A 13182-nucleotide genomic window follows, 5' to 3' on the forward strand; every position below is an offset into this window, starting at 1 on the left:
GAGGATCAGCACAAAGGAGGTTATTGGTTTATTCAGTTCATTGATCACTACCATTTTGAATGATTTAAATATTGATGCTAATGTGGAAATGAAATCAATATCTGTAAAGTAAGTGAACGAGTGTGGCACAGCACTGGCCTTAATCAGGGCCTTAGGTTTTGTGGGTAAGCTCTTTGCAGCTGAGGTTTTTACAGTTATGCATTGGCTAACGTACCAGCTGTCGAAGGCTACAGGTGGCAATGCACAATGGTCAATGTTGGACAATTAAAACAAATTTGGCGACAGGGTAATTGGCTGGTTTTCCTTTTTATGAGAACCAGGTCATTATAAATTTGAGCAGCCCATACAACAGGAGGGACAGAGTGAGGCTCTGTGCTCACATACAATCTCGCCTTAGGCTTTGAGATGCAGTGCTTGTTTATAAAGTGAGGCCCTGCCATAAATTCACAATTACAAGAGAGGCACATCAAGCAAGCTGTAATTAAAGCTGTAATTAAAACAGTAATTAAGCCCAAACAGGCATGTCAGGACAAAGGCTTGTGATACGTGGTGAGAAGTGAGGGACACCAGGGCTGTACTGTTCTGAACTCCTCTTCTACTGCATCCCAAACGGTCCAGCCCACACAAACACACACACACACACACACACACACACACACACACACACACAGGACTATGATTAAGCCAGATCCTTCCAGTCTCGTAGCTGCTGCAGTACACCTGCCCTTCTCAGAGGGCCATTTACCTGCACGCTCAGCGCAGAGGGACAGTCACATGGAACTGATGCACACTCCAGTTCTGTTAGCTTCTTTTACACTTGCTGTTGCTCTCACTTTCTTACATGCATGACTGATATTCTAACAACCCACCATTAGCAGTTTATTATGATGCAGACATCACTCTCTGACACTCACACAAACATTTGGAACTGGCGCCTGTTTGTGTTCCAAACACTGCATAAAAATGCAAGGCGTGATGCAAGTGACACGTATGCTAAGCACATCTAATACAACAAAAAGGCTACGCAGTCCATGCTACGCATACTGATGCTGTGCGATGTGGCTGCTAAGACTCCCCCCCAGCTCTGCTAAGACTCCCCCCGTCTCTGCTAAGACTCCCCCCAGCTCTGCTAAGACTCTCCCCATCTCTGCTAAGACTCTCCCCCGTCTCTGCTAAGACTCTCCCCCGTCTCTGCTAAGACTCCCCCCAGCTCTGCTAAGACTCCCCCCCATCTCTGATAAGACTCTCCCCGTCTCTGCTAAGACTCCCCCCGTCTCTGCTAAGACTCCCCCCAGGCTCTGCTAAGACCCGCCACCGTCTCTGCTAAGACTCCCCCCAGCTCTGCTAAGACTCCCCCCGGCTCTGCTAAGACTCCCCCCAGCTCTGCTAAGACTCCCCCCCCATCTCTGATAAGACTCCCCCTGGCTCTGCTAAGACCCCCCACCGTCTCTGCTAAGACTCTCCCCGTCTCTGCTAAGACTCCCCCCGTCTCTGCTGAGGGCTGCCCCCGGCTCTGCTAAGACTCCCCCCGTCTCTGCTAAGACTCCCCCCCGTCTCTGCTGAGGGCTGCCCCCGGCTCTGCTAAGACTCCCCCCGTCTCTGCTGAGGGCTGCCCCCGGCTCTGCTAAGACTCCCCCCGTCTCTGCTGAGGGCTGCCCCCGTCTCTGCTGAGGGCTGCCCCCGGCTCTGCTGAGGGCTGCCCCCGTCTCTGCTGAGGGCTGCCCCCGGCTCTGCTAAGACTCCCCCCGTCTCTGCTGAGGGCTGCCCCCGTCTCTGCTGAGGGCTGCCCCCGGCTCTGCTGAGGGCTGCCCCCGTCTCTGGTGAGGGCTGCCCCCGGCTCTCTTTCCTCTGCCTGTCCTGTGCCAGGGCACGTCTCTCCAAACCACCGTAGTAAATCGTCCCCTGGGCCCGCGCTGGCTTCACACACCCTGCCGGGCCTACCAAATCAGCGCTGCAGTTCCTCTGACTCCACTGCAAGGGAAACACAGCCTAACATTAGACTGCAAAGCTGCATTATGATCAGAGAGAGCTCCCTCAGAGCTCTGTAGATCTGTTATACTTCCTGTGAGCACACTAACAAGCAGCTCATTCATGAGAAGATTTTTCTGCAAAATCACTCTCTCATCAACTCTCATGTACCAGAGATACTGTGTGTCCAGCAGCAGATCTGGCAGGAGCAAGCTCTTTAGGTGGGAACCCACACAAAAAGACATACTCAATAAGGCTTTTAGTCAGTTTGCAAGTTCACATGTTCTTGGTGCTCTTTTTAAATGCAAAAGAGGTCAAAAAACAAAAGTTTTGGGTATTGACCATCATCACTGAAACTGACTTTGGACTTATAATGAAGGACTGTTTAAAAATGTTTTTGCACTCATAAAGTGTTAAGTGATAACACTCATCAAAACCATCACAGAGAAGAACCCCAAGATCAGAGAGGGTATAACAAATAAAGCAGCCAATAATAAAAAGATGAATGTATGCCAGTATCTCTTCTGAGACATAACATCCAGCCACATATCCATGTGCGCGATATGGACTCAAACTGCATGTCTTTAATGGAGAGGATAAACCTACTCAGTATTACACAGATGTTAAAATGATGTAGTATTGTTATAATCTGTGTATCAGCCATCTCTGTATTGATATCTGTCATATATTCTTTTGCTATCAAAATCTAAGATGCACAATATGTGATAATTTATGTGAGATGGCGTTTGAGGGCTCCCTGATATTTTCACTAAGCTAATTAAAGATAAACACCTTATTCCGGGGCACCTCTGCAGCGTGCTTTCAGGAGCACAGTGGTTGCAGGGGGCTGTTGGAAGGCTATGGGGAAGCGTGTGAGCTGGGAACCCTTCCCCAGGGACCGCCTGCTGTCTGCCTTCTGCTTTCACAGCTTATTTACGGCACGAGCTGGTGCCATGCCTCTAACAAGCCAACCGCACACACCAGACCCTCACGGTGGACATCACAGCGCTGCAGATGGTGCCCATATGTCTGAGAGAGAGAGAAGGGGGGGGGGGGGGGGGGGGGGGAAGAGAGAGAGAGAGAGAGAGAAAGAGAGAGAGAGAGGGAGAGGGAGAGTGGGGGGGAGAGAGAGAGAGGGAGAGGAAGGGGGGAGAGAGAGAGAGAGAGAGAGGGAAGGAGGGAAAGAGAGAGAGAGATAGAGCATGGGAGAGAGGCATTTCAAATGTACCATTGCGCTTTGATTGTACCTGGCATTTGTGCTCAGGATGCAGAAGCCCCAGCGAATTAGAGTTATATGAATTCTTGCCCTCTCCCTGAGAGGCGAGCACATTCCTGGCAGGAAGCACTGCAGTCCACACTCCTAAATTCACAGGGTGTGGTGAGTTACATTTCAGATCCCTCAATAAATCCATGGGAAGGAAAAACACTGCTCTGCTGCAGAACACACTCCAATGGTTTCAAATTTTGTGTCAGAAAAAGCTCATTTTCGCAATCAATGTGGGATGATGAAGAAAAGAGAGGGATGTTTGTAACAGCATTCAGCAGTAGCTGTGTAGCCCTGCCTCATGCAGGAAGGGAGGAGCAGCATGCACACAGCGGGATTCAGCCGCCACTCACTCCTGTGCTTCTGGCGGTTCCTTTTACAACAAAAAAACTATTTGGCTTCACTGAGCTAACTGCAGATAAGAGCTGCAGCTTAATACAGAGCCTATGTTGCCAATGTCATTGGCAGCAAACAGATATTGTCAAATGTGAAATATCAAATGTATTCATATTGTATTTCATGTACCAAAATTCTTTTCAGTCCTTTTTTTTTGAAGTGGCGAACCAAGACATAAGTTAACACATTAGCAACATCCCCGAAGACAGCCACACTAGCATGTAATTCTTCCCATGACACAGCAGTGTAGCGTAGTGGAATGGAGCAGGGCTCATAACTGAAAGGTTGCTGGTTCAATTCCCCCCTGGGACACTGCTGCTGTACCCTTGGGCCATTTCCTCAGTAAATATCCAGCTGTATAAGTGGATAATGTAAAAACTGTAACCTATGTAGGTCACTCTGGATAAGAGTGTCTGCTAAATTGCAACAATGTAATGTAATGAGACGTCACAGACAAGCCAGCCTCCCTCAGGTGAGTGACAGGTGAGTGACAGGTGAGAGCAGAATGAGTCCCTGAGGGAAAGGAGGGGGGGCTCTGGTGCGGGAAACCCTGCATAAGGACTGAAGCACTGAGAGCAGCCAGGCACTCTGCGACTGGAGGGAACCTGACGAGTGTGTCAGAGGCTGACACCCAGAAAGCAAATGAGAGGGCCTCCACTGGGAGTGTGCACAGTGTGTATGAGTTATTACTCCTTCCATAAGCTACCTCCATATGGACACTGTGTGTTTTATTTTTCCATATAAAAGACAGCACTCCATATGGTCCCCACAGGGCAATCTAAGACTAACAGGGAAGAAACAGACCCTGAAGAAGCACTTGCTGATCTGCATATTAAAGGAAAGGAGATAGAGTAATATGGAAACAGCACTCCCAGTTTTAACCAGCAGAACTCTCAGAGGGTCATTCAGCTGACATGAATGGTAGAGGAAGGGACTGTACTCACTGCTGTGGGATGAAGACGCCTGCTGATTGGACAGAAATCTCCTGCTGTTGGTGCACTCTGACCCTCACCGCCCCCCTCCTCTGTGCACTGCCCTGTGGGGGGGGTTCTGTAACTGCTGAGCACACAGGTGTGTGGTGCTGTGTGATGGAATGTGAGGTCTGAAAGGTAACAGAGCACCACGAGGGGCAGGCAAAACAACACGAGAATGGGAATATGCTTCAAAACCCAGCCTTATGTGGGGCTTTAGAACTCTTTACATCCATAAGGTAGGGTGAGGGTTCAGCCGCATATCTACATTATGATGATTACCTATTAAGAAAAGTAGACTAATTGTAATTTTCTGCTCTTGTTACAGTTCTATTTGCTTAATAAATCCCAGCTCTGATTTATGAATATTCCAATCATTCAGAATATTTTTAGCATTCCACCAGACTTCTCTTCATTTTAATGATGTACCTTTGTCTTGGCAGGAATGCTGCCCGTACTAATAGTTACATCAGAATGGCTGCTACTGATAGTTATATCAGACCCTGCAGAATGTCTCTGGATATATGGCCCTGCAGAATGAATTTGGGTATATAACCCTGTTAAATGACTCTGGGAATTACACAGAATGAATCAGTATAAAACCACGCAGAAGAGACCTCACAATCTCTTTTTGGCCAAAACACACAGCTCCAACAGAAGCCATAACACCACACCCCTCTCATTTGAATGACAGCTCCTCACAGCCAATCAAGATTCTGGGCAGCATTCTCACACCTGTCTCACATCGCGGCGGAAAGCGAGCCAACCTGGCAAAGGCGGGTCATAAATCCAGTGCTTCCAGCACAGGGACTCTCCCTGTAAATCTCCACAGTGCTGAGCTCTGACTGCCTTCACAATGTATCACCTACATTATTACTGCAGACTCATATGGTGCACAGATTATACTGTGCAGTTTACCATTTATAATCACCTCCAGTTTTACGATCAAAATGAGACAGGACATTAACTTCCAAACGATGCTCTTGCTGCATGGTGCACTGCATCTTTCCTGTGCAGGTTCCACTGTGTGTTTATGCTTTAGGCAGTGCCGATACAGCTCATTTAAGCCAGTCATTCACAGCACACAGGCAAGGCGCCTGTATGGCTTTTGGTTTTGCAGTCCTGTTGGTCTGCTGGCTGAGACTGGTACTTTCAGGTGTGTGTGGGCTTGCAGTGTCCAGCTTCTCAGAGATGAGATCCTGGCTGCCGAGTGGGCCAGAGCAACACAGGATGAAAACTCAATAAGCAGCGGAAATGGGTGCTGGTGAGTTTGATCCATTGTGACAGCATCCTTAGCCCTCCCACCCCTTTCCCTCTCTAATTCACACACATTTCATAATCCTGTTCTGAATGGCCACAGGACGTCACTGAGGCTGCTGCGTTGTCTTTTCAGTGAAGGACAAACCATAAAGCCACTCTTTACCTAAATACAAACCAAAGGTACCCACATAGTGTGGGCAGATAAGAGCATGAAACTGTTTTGCTATACTATAAACTGCTATTTCCTGGAATTCCTGGAAATCTGATTTCATACTGCTTCAGTGAGTAAGCGTACAAAGGACACACAATTACTCACTCTGCATAAGATAACAAATGTGCAGTGTGAGTCCTCCAACATTGATGATATAATTGAGAGGATTAAAGCTCTATGCTTGACTGACAGCTGACTGTCTCTGACAGCTGATAAGTGATGGGCTTCCCTTTATTTAAACCTACAGCAGCCGAGAATCATTAGGCTAATGATTGGTCAGGAGAATAAAGGGGGAGGGGCAGTGCACTGCAAAGCTTCCCATGTCTCAGCAATACTGCTACTCCTGCTGGGGACAGAAGCCACTTTCATCCTGTTTCTCACACTGATAATTACACCCTGCAGAAGGCAGCCTGCACTGCGGGCTCCACGCTGAGGCTGGTGCTAATGATGAAACTGAGCCTCCGACTGAGGCTGAGGGAAGGGCTGAAGCTGCTCTGGTTCAGACAGGCTGGTTCTGTTCTGTTCAGAGAGGTTGGTTCTGTTCAGAGAGGTTGGTTCTGTTCTGAGAGGCTGGTTCTGATCAGACAGGCTGGTTCTGTTCAGAGAGGCTGGTTCTGTTCAGAGAGGCTGGTTCTGTTCAGACAGGCTGGTTCTGTTCTGAGAGGCTGGTTCTGTTCAGAGGATGGGACTGATGGCTTTTGCTGATTTGGCAGTAAGGCAGTGGGGAGGTCTGCTGTTTTTCTGCTTTAAGGCTGCTGGATCTGCCAATCACTGTCAGCGTGAGCTGCCCTGGAGCATTGTGGGTGTCAGTATATGATTTCACAGGGCCAGCATTCCCCTGAGCCAGACGCACGCTCTGCCACTCCTGTCTGAGCTCGATATACATCCTGGGTGTTTCAGATCAAAAATATAGGATAACAAACACTGGCATACTGTGCACTGTGACCAACATTTGAAAAATATCTGGAAATATTTTCTTACATTATGGGTTATTAGGTTATTGTTTAGTGATTATGTTATCACATGTTAGCCACTCTGTCTGCTTTGGTCAACACCAGGTACATACCCTGTGTTGGCACTGGCCACACTCTGGTTGAAGGGGCATTACAGGGGAGGACAGGTGACTGAAACAGCAATCTGACAATCATCACAGATGACAGCAGCACTGATTCATAAGGGCATCACGGCCTGGTGCTTCACGCTGGCTCTGTGAATGGGCAGGGGATTGCAGGGGAGAATAGCAGCTCCAGGCTCACTGTCTGCATGTGTGCCTTTCTGTGCTGAAAAGCAGCATGTACAGAGCTTTCTGTGCATGTCTCTGTACAGAGACCTGCATGTTTTATATTAAAAGAGCCGGGAGCATATCAGAGAGCCATGACTAGCCAACTAACAGGGTCACCTCGGCCTCTCAGATGGAAGAACCTAATCTGAAGGAAAGTGCTGGCCACACAAACTCGTCTGCCTGTGTGTGTTTGGTGCTACAAGTCCAACCAACCACTTTCCCTGTGTTACTGCTTCTTTGTAGAACTAATTGATTTCAGTATTGGGTAAAGGATCCTGTAAGATGAACTAAGGTGAAGTGAGGTGAAGTACTGATAAGTCATGTATTGATAATCCCTCTGAAAGGGACCAGATACCAATCAGACCAACAAACAGTAGGGCCAATTAGAAACAAAGTAATATTTGTACTGTTCTGATTGGTTCAATCCTCTCCTATTTCCTAGTAGACTGGGATATACGAGGTAGCCAAGGAGAGGCTGTTCTACCCTTCTCTCTGCAATGACTGCATTTCCACTATAAACGCAGCTGTTGCCTGGTTACCTGATTACTTCATAAACCTGCCTTCAAACAAGACACTATGAGAGGCCACAGGGATCAATGTGCGTCTCCTACACAGCAAAATGCATCAGTGTATGGATACTCAAATTGGATTGATATTTTCCTTGACATTTCAAAGTCATTTTAGGGTTAATGTATATAAATAAGGGACACAATTTTCAAGGATCACTTTCACTGCTCCATTAGCAAAATTCTGCTAAATTGGGCTGCTTTGAAGATGTGATTGCAGGAAAAAACTTTTAGAGACACACTGAAATGTTCTGTGTATACACGGACACACAGTGGTGGGTACTCCTGGCAGCCAATACCAGTGGCTAATGACCATCATGCAGGAGCAGAGGGCTGATATTAACACACTGATATATACTGATACTGCTGGACTTGACAGTAAATGACATCAAGCTATTGAACTAGTGAGGACAGAACTAATTCAACTTCTGGAAAAGAAGACTATCAGGAACTTGTCTTTTCAAGGAAAGGAATTTTCTGTCACTCTCCAAGATGAAAATATCCTTTTTTTTCAAGTACCTTGGACACCCTGTGCTGGTAGACAGGTTTTTGGGGAGACCCTGTGCTGGTAGAGATGTGTTTGGGCAGACCCTGTGCTGGTATAAATGTTTTTGGGTGGCCAAGGCTTGGTGAGTTGGTGAGTTTGCGGGACAGTACATGCACAGAATGTTACTCTGCAGGTTACCATGGGGATGATGCTCACCTGCTCACTCTCCTGGGAACACCTGCAGGAGGCTGGGCTCTAGTGATCCAATTCTCAAGGACATTCTCTCTCCTGATGCAGAGACATCCACTCTCCAACTCAGGTACACATACCTACCCACCTTCCCGCACCTGTACACACATACACACACACACACACACACACACACACACACACACACACACACACACGCACACACCCTTCTCCTCACACACACATACGCCCACCTTCCCACTTGTACGGGTACATACACACTCACCCCCCTGCTCATATACACACACACACACACACACACACACACACACATACACACCCTCTGGCTTATACATCAGGGTTGCTCAGCACCAGCTGAGTCTTCAGATTTCAGATGCCAGTCATAGAGTTACCCCATTTCAGAAGACTGCAAACATCCCTCTGCCCAGATACCCAGGAACTGTGCGCAAATTTGCAAGTGCACTCAAAAGTGTTGCACGATGCGTCATCCTGACCTTGCCTGCCTCTCACCATCCACCATCCTGATACGGGCTGTGCCAACAGCCAGAGAATGATGAGGATCAATGACTTTCCAGATAGCTCCTCTTAATCTACTGATATGAGAACAGTTCAGTCAGACACAAATGAGCTTTTGGACAGGCCTGCAGTCCTCAGAGAGCAGGACATACATCTGTGAGTTTTTTTTTCAGTAAAGATGATGGAGAGTTTGTTCAAGTGGCTCCTCAGGAAGCTCCAGGCAGAGGGTGTGCAGGCACAGGAGCGAAGAAGCGAGGCCTTAAAGGCCGGCTGCTTATACGAGCAGAATAAACGACGGGGCACCTTTAGCCAGCTCTCCTTACCCAGCGTTCTGTGAGAACCCGTTTGCTCTCATCTGCCTACACTGTGTAGGTATGTTTCAATTGTTTTTAGGTAAAGAGTGGCTTTATGGTTTGTCCTCTCCAACTTCCTGTGGAGCTGAATACTGAAATGTGTGTGATTAGAATGGGAAAGGGAAGTGAGGAAGCTGAGGATGCCGTCACAATGGGTCAAACTCACCAGGTCTGTGCCTTTTTCCTACTTCTGCTCATAAATCATCTGACAGGAGTCAGTACAAACGACGGCCTGCTGAACATCAGTCTCCATCAGTGAATTTATCCTGATCTCACTCCATATGGGAGACAGCAGACTGGACTGAGGAGTCAGATACATGTCAGATACCAATGCAAGGGTCTGTGAAAATATTTCAGATTATTGAATAATACGCCCATAATAAGCATTACACTGTGGAGCAGGATCAGCGTGTGTTTAACTGACCTTAGTAGTTTTCCACTACAGGCCTTCATTTTTGGCCCTGAGCAAACACAAAGGCCCTGGAAAATGCTACAGGGATATGACTGCGCTCACTGCAACCCTGCAGAATGTCCAGCTGCTGTAACACACACACACACACACACACACACACACACACACACACGCACGCACGCACGCACACACACACACACACACACACACACACACACACACACACACGCAGACCTGCTACTTACTATACATTCAGAACCCATTATACCAGGCAGTTTAAGCAGAAAATGAAGAGTGAAGTATGCACTGAAAGTGGGACTGTTTTTGCTGGTTTAAAGTTCCCTTCCTGCCCCAGCATTCCAACCACACCTCGTCAGACCATAGAGTGAGCGTATGGGGTTCGGAGGGCCCGCTGGTGATGGCTGTGCTGCACGCCGGCAGGTACAGCTAGGGTCCCAGAGGGATTACTGTCTCCATATGCTGGCTGAGTTTCCACTGCCACTCCCTACAGCTCATTAAACCTGTGAGCACAGCCGGGACAGAAAGTGGCAGCAAGAGGCCCCTCTCATCTGAAACATGCACCATATCCAGTGCTGAGCTCTCTGTAGCCACTGTTTCACTCTACACAACACCCCATTCAGCAACCACCAGAATATGTACAGGGCGTTAGAATGGCATGGTTCAAATCACCTGCCACAGGCTTGGAGCAATCCCCAGCGAGTGGCCAGCCACTTCAGTCCCACAGGACCAAAATGGTTTGGGCTGTTTTTCCAGCTACAGGGACTTTCTGCCTCGCTCAGCTGACCCAAGATCATCTTTCCCAGCCTTAACCATCAGCCTAACCCTTCTGTGAAAAAACCTAAAACTGATCCAGGATCAGTGTTCAGGGGCAAAACCTGCCAGCACTCTCTTTCTACAGTATTTCAGGGGCTGGTTATACCACTGGATTGGATACATAGTCAGGTCACCCCCATCTCTGCTTCAATGGGAAACATACCTGAGGTCTATACTGTGTGGCTATCCTGAAGGAAATCACTTCAGCCTCCAGCACATGTCAGTTTAGCACAAATGGGAGAATTATGATATAAACATTATTACTCAATCTCTCAAATGGACCGTTTGATTTGGTCCAAACCTTCCTGCCAAGAAAACCATCATTCCCTTAATGCCACTATCCTGTCCACATGCAAAGACAATTAGACATCTCAAAGGCACTTTCCCTGGTAAACCAAAAGACAAATAAATGCACAAATAAATAAAATGCATTTGTATTACTGCCTACATCTCTTTGTCTAATCTTGCGAGTAGTTTGGATTGAGAGTAGGCAGAGGAGCAGATGATCTTATACCAAAAAAAAAAGAAAACTGCAGCAGTTTGTCATTTTTTGGCAAACCAGCTGTTGTCACTGATTACCTGTGGACTTTGCAGAAAGCAAGTTTCATCAAGATATGTGAATGCGAGAAACCATTCCAGATTCATTATCTAATGTTAGGTTAGTCTTGTCTTCAAACAAATAACACTATGCAGGGATCATTTCAAGTGAAAGCTGTCACCCAATGGTGAAGTTTGTAATACCCCAAAAGATGTAGTTACAGTTCATCATAGTCAACTAAGATATTATGTATCACAGTTTCTCCCTGGGTGATACAAAGACAGGCACTTTCATATGGCCAAACCCTAGCGGAAAGGCTAGTAAACTTACAGAAAACACCAGGAGAGAAAGGCAGTGCAAGTTTGCCATCTGTGCTATACTGAAGAACAACGAAGAAGAAACTCTCAACCAGGGCAGGCCAATACCAAACCACCCTGAGCTTTGCCAGCATGATTAACAGGACTTACCGAGGCACAGGCTTGTATCTTTTTTATCCATGGTGTCCCAAGCCCATACAATTAATTTGAGAAACAGATCTTTTATTTTTGATACAGCAATCATTAACTGCCAAAATAAAGTACATACTAGTTCCAAATGAAGGATCTGTGAAGAAGCCAGATCAAATTACCAATAAAACAATCATACTAGCTGAAAAGGAGCATTTACAGATCCCCTGGTCACTGAGACATCTCATCTCCTGCCTTGCTATTTGTGAGAAATGTTTCTCAATTTTTATCAATACTACATTTTTATCAATACTATTGCTATCAGACATCACATTCCATTTTAAGGTCCGTATGTAAAGGGTTCAGTATGGTATTTTATGGTAAAAATGGACTTGGTTTAGCAGTCTTCATCCGGCTCCTTGCATTGTATTCCAGGATGTCTCCTTACAAGTGTTTGGAACATGGTGCAATGTATTGTCCTGGCTATAAATAGTGCACTTGTGACTGGAGCAGCACCCTCTTATTTTTATCAGCTTTAATTGCCCCCATCTTGTGAGGGCTAACCTTCGTGCCTCTGTTGTTTTTAACGTAGGCTTATTTCCTGGTATCCTTTAATTGCCAAGATTTTAGGGAAAGAGAATTTGAGACTGCTTGCCAGAGCATGCAAGCTGAAAATTTCCAGTCAGGTTTCTGCTCCAGGTTAGTAACTTCACACACACATTATTGAATGCAGACTCAAACGTTTTTATCATCCTTTTAATCATGGCACTGGGTTTGCCTTCATTTTACCCGCCTGTTTTGTGTTTTGTGTACACAAACGTGTATTCTGTAGTTTTTGCTTTGAATGATTTCACAAGTCCAAAGAGGGCACTTAGCTAATACCTACATTTGTTTGTAACTTTCAGTTAATGGGGTAATACCTGTAATGTGACTTTGTTTATATGGTCAAATCTCTTGTGATCCCCTGTAAATCAAAACTGAACATGTTTTATAAAATGTATCAAATGGTTACCTGCAAGATTGAGGCCTCTAAATTGTGTCCTGAAAAGCCAGAACCAGGAGCCAAACCCTACTCCTACACTCTGTAAGGCCAGCTGGCCCTACCACCAGCCAGAGGTCTTCATTAAAGTGAACAGAGGGTTTGCTCACTAAACCCTGAGAAGACATAAGCTACTTTTCCACAGATGGACTTTTTGTCACTCACAAAACGGCTTCATTTCTGAGATGTGCAGAGCTGCCCTCACTTCCTCAGTCTTGCGCTGGGCTCAGCGAGCTGTCATGTACGTGGCAGGAGTGCGGATTACAAAGTACTGAAATTTGTAGCACTTCCTACATCGACCCCTTGTAATTTTTGTTATCTAAATGAACCAGGATAGTTGAACATTTTACACAGGTGTTTTCTACATACTTCCCATATAATTTCACAGAATGTATCGTGCCCTTTATATTAATATATTTACTCACATCC

The 13182-nt window shown here is 46.5% G+C and overlaps 1 protein-coding gene across 2 annotated transcripts in view; it reads right to left on the reverse strand.

Annotated features, from left to right (window-relative positions):
* The window catches only part of btbd11b (BTB (POZ) domain containing 11b), a 95951-nt gene that overhangs the window by 36514 nt on the left and 46255 nt on the right, over nucleotides 1–13182 (reverse strand). The window lies entirely within an intron of this gene.

Source organism: Megalops cyprinoides, chromosome 25 (genome assembly GCF_013368585.1).
Source record: "Megalops cyprinoides isolate fMegCyp1 chromosome 25, fMegCyp1.pri, whole genome shotgun sequence".
Lineage (NCBI taxonomy): Eukaryota > Metazoa > Chordata > Actinopteri > Elopiformes > Megalopidae > Megalops > Megalops cyprinoides.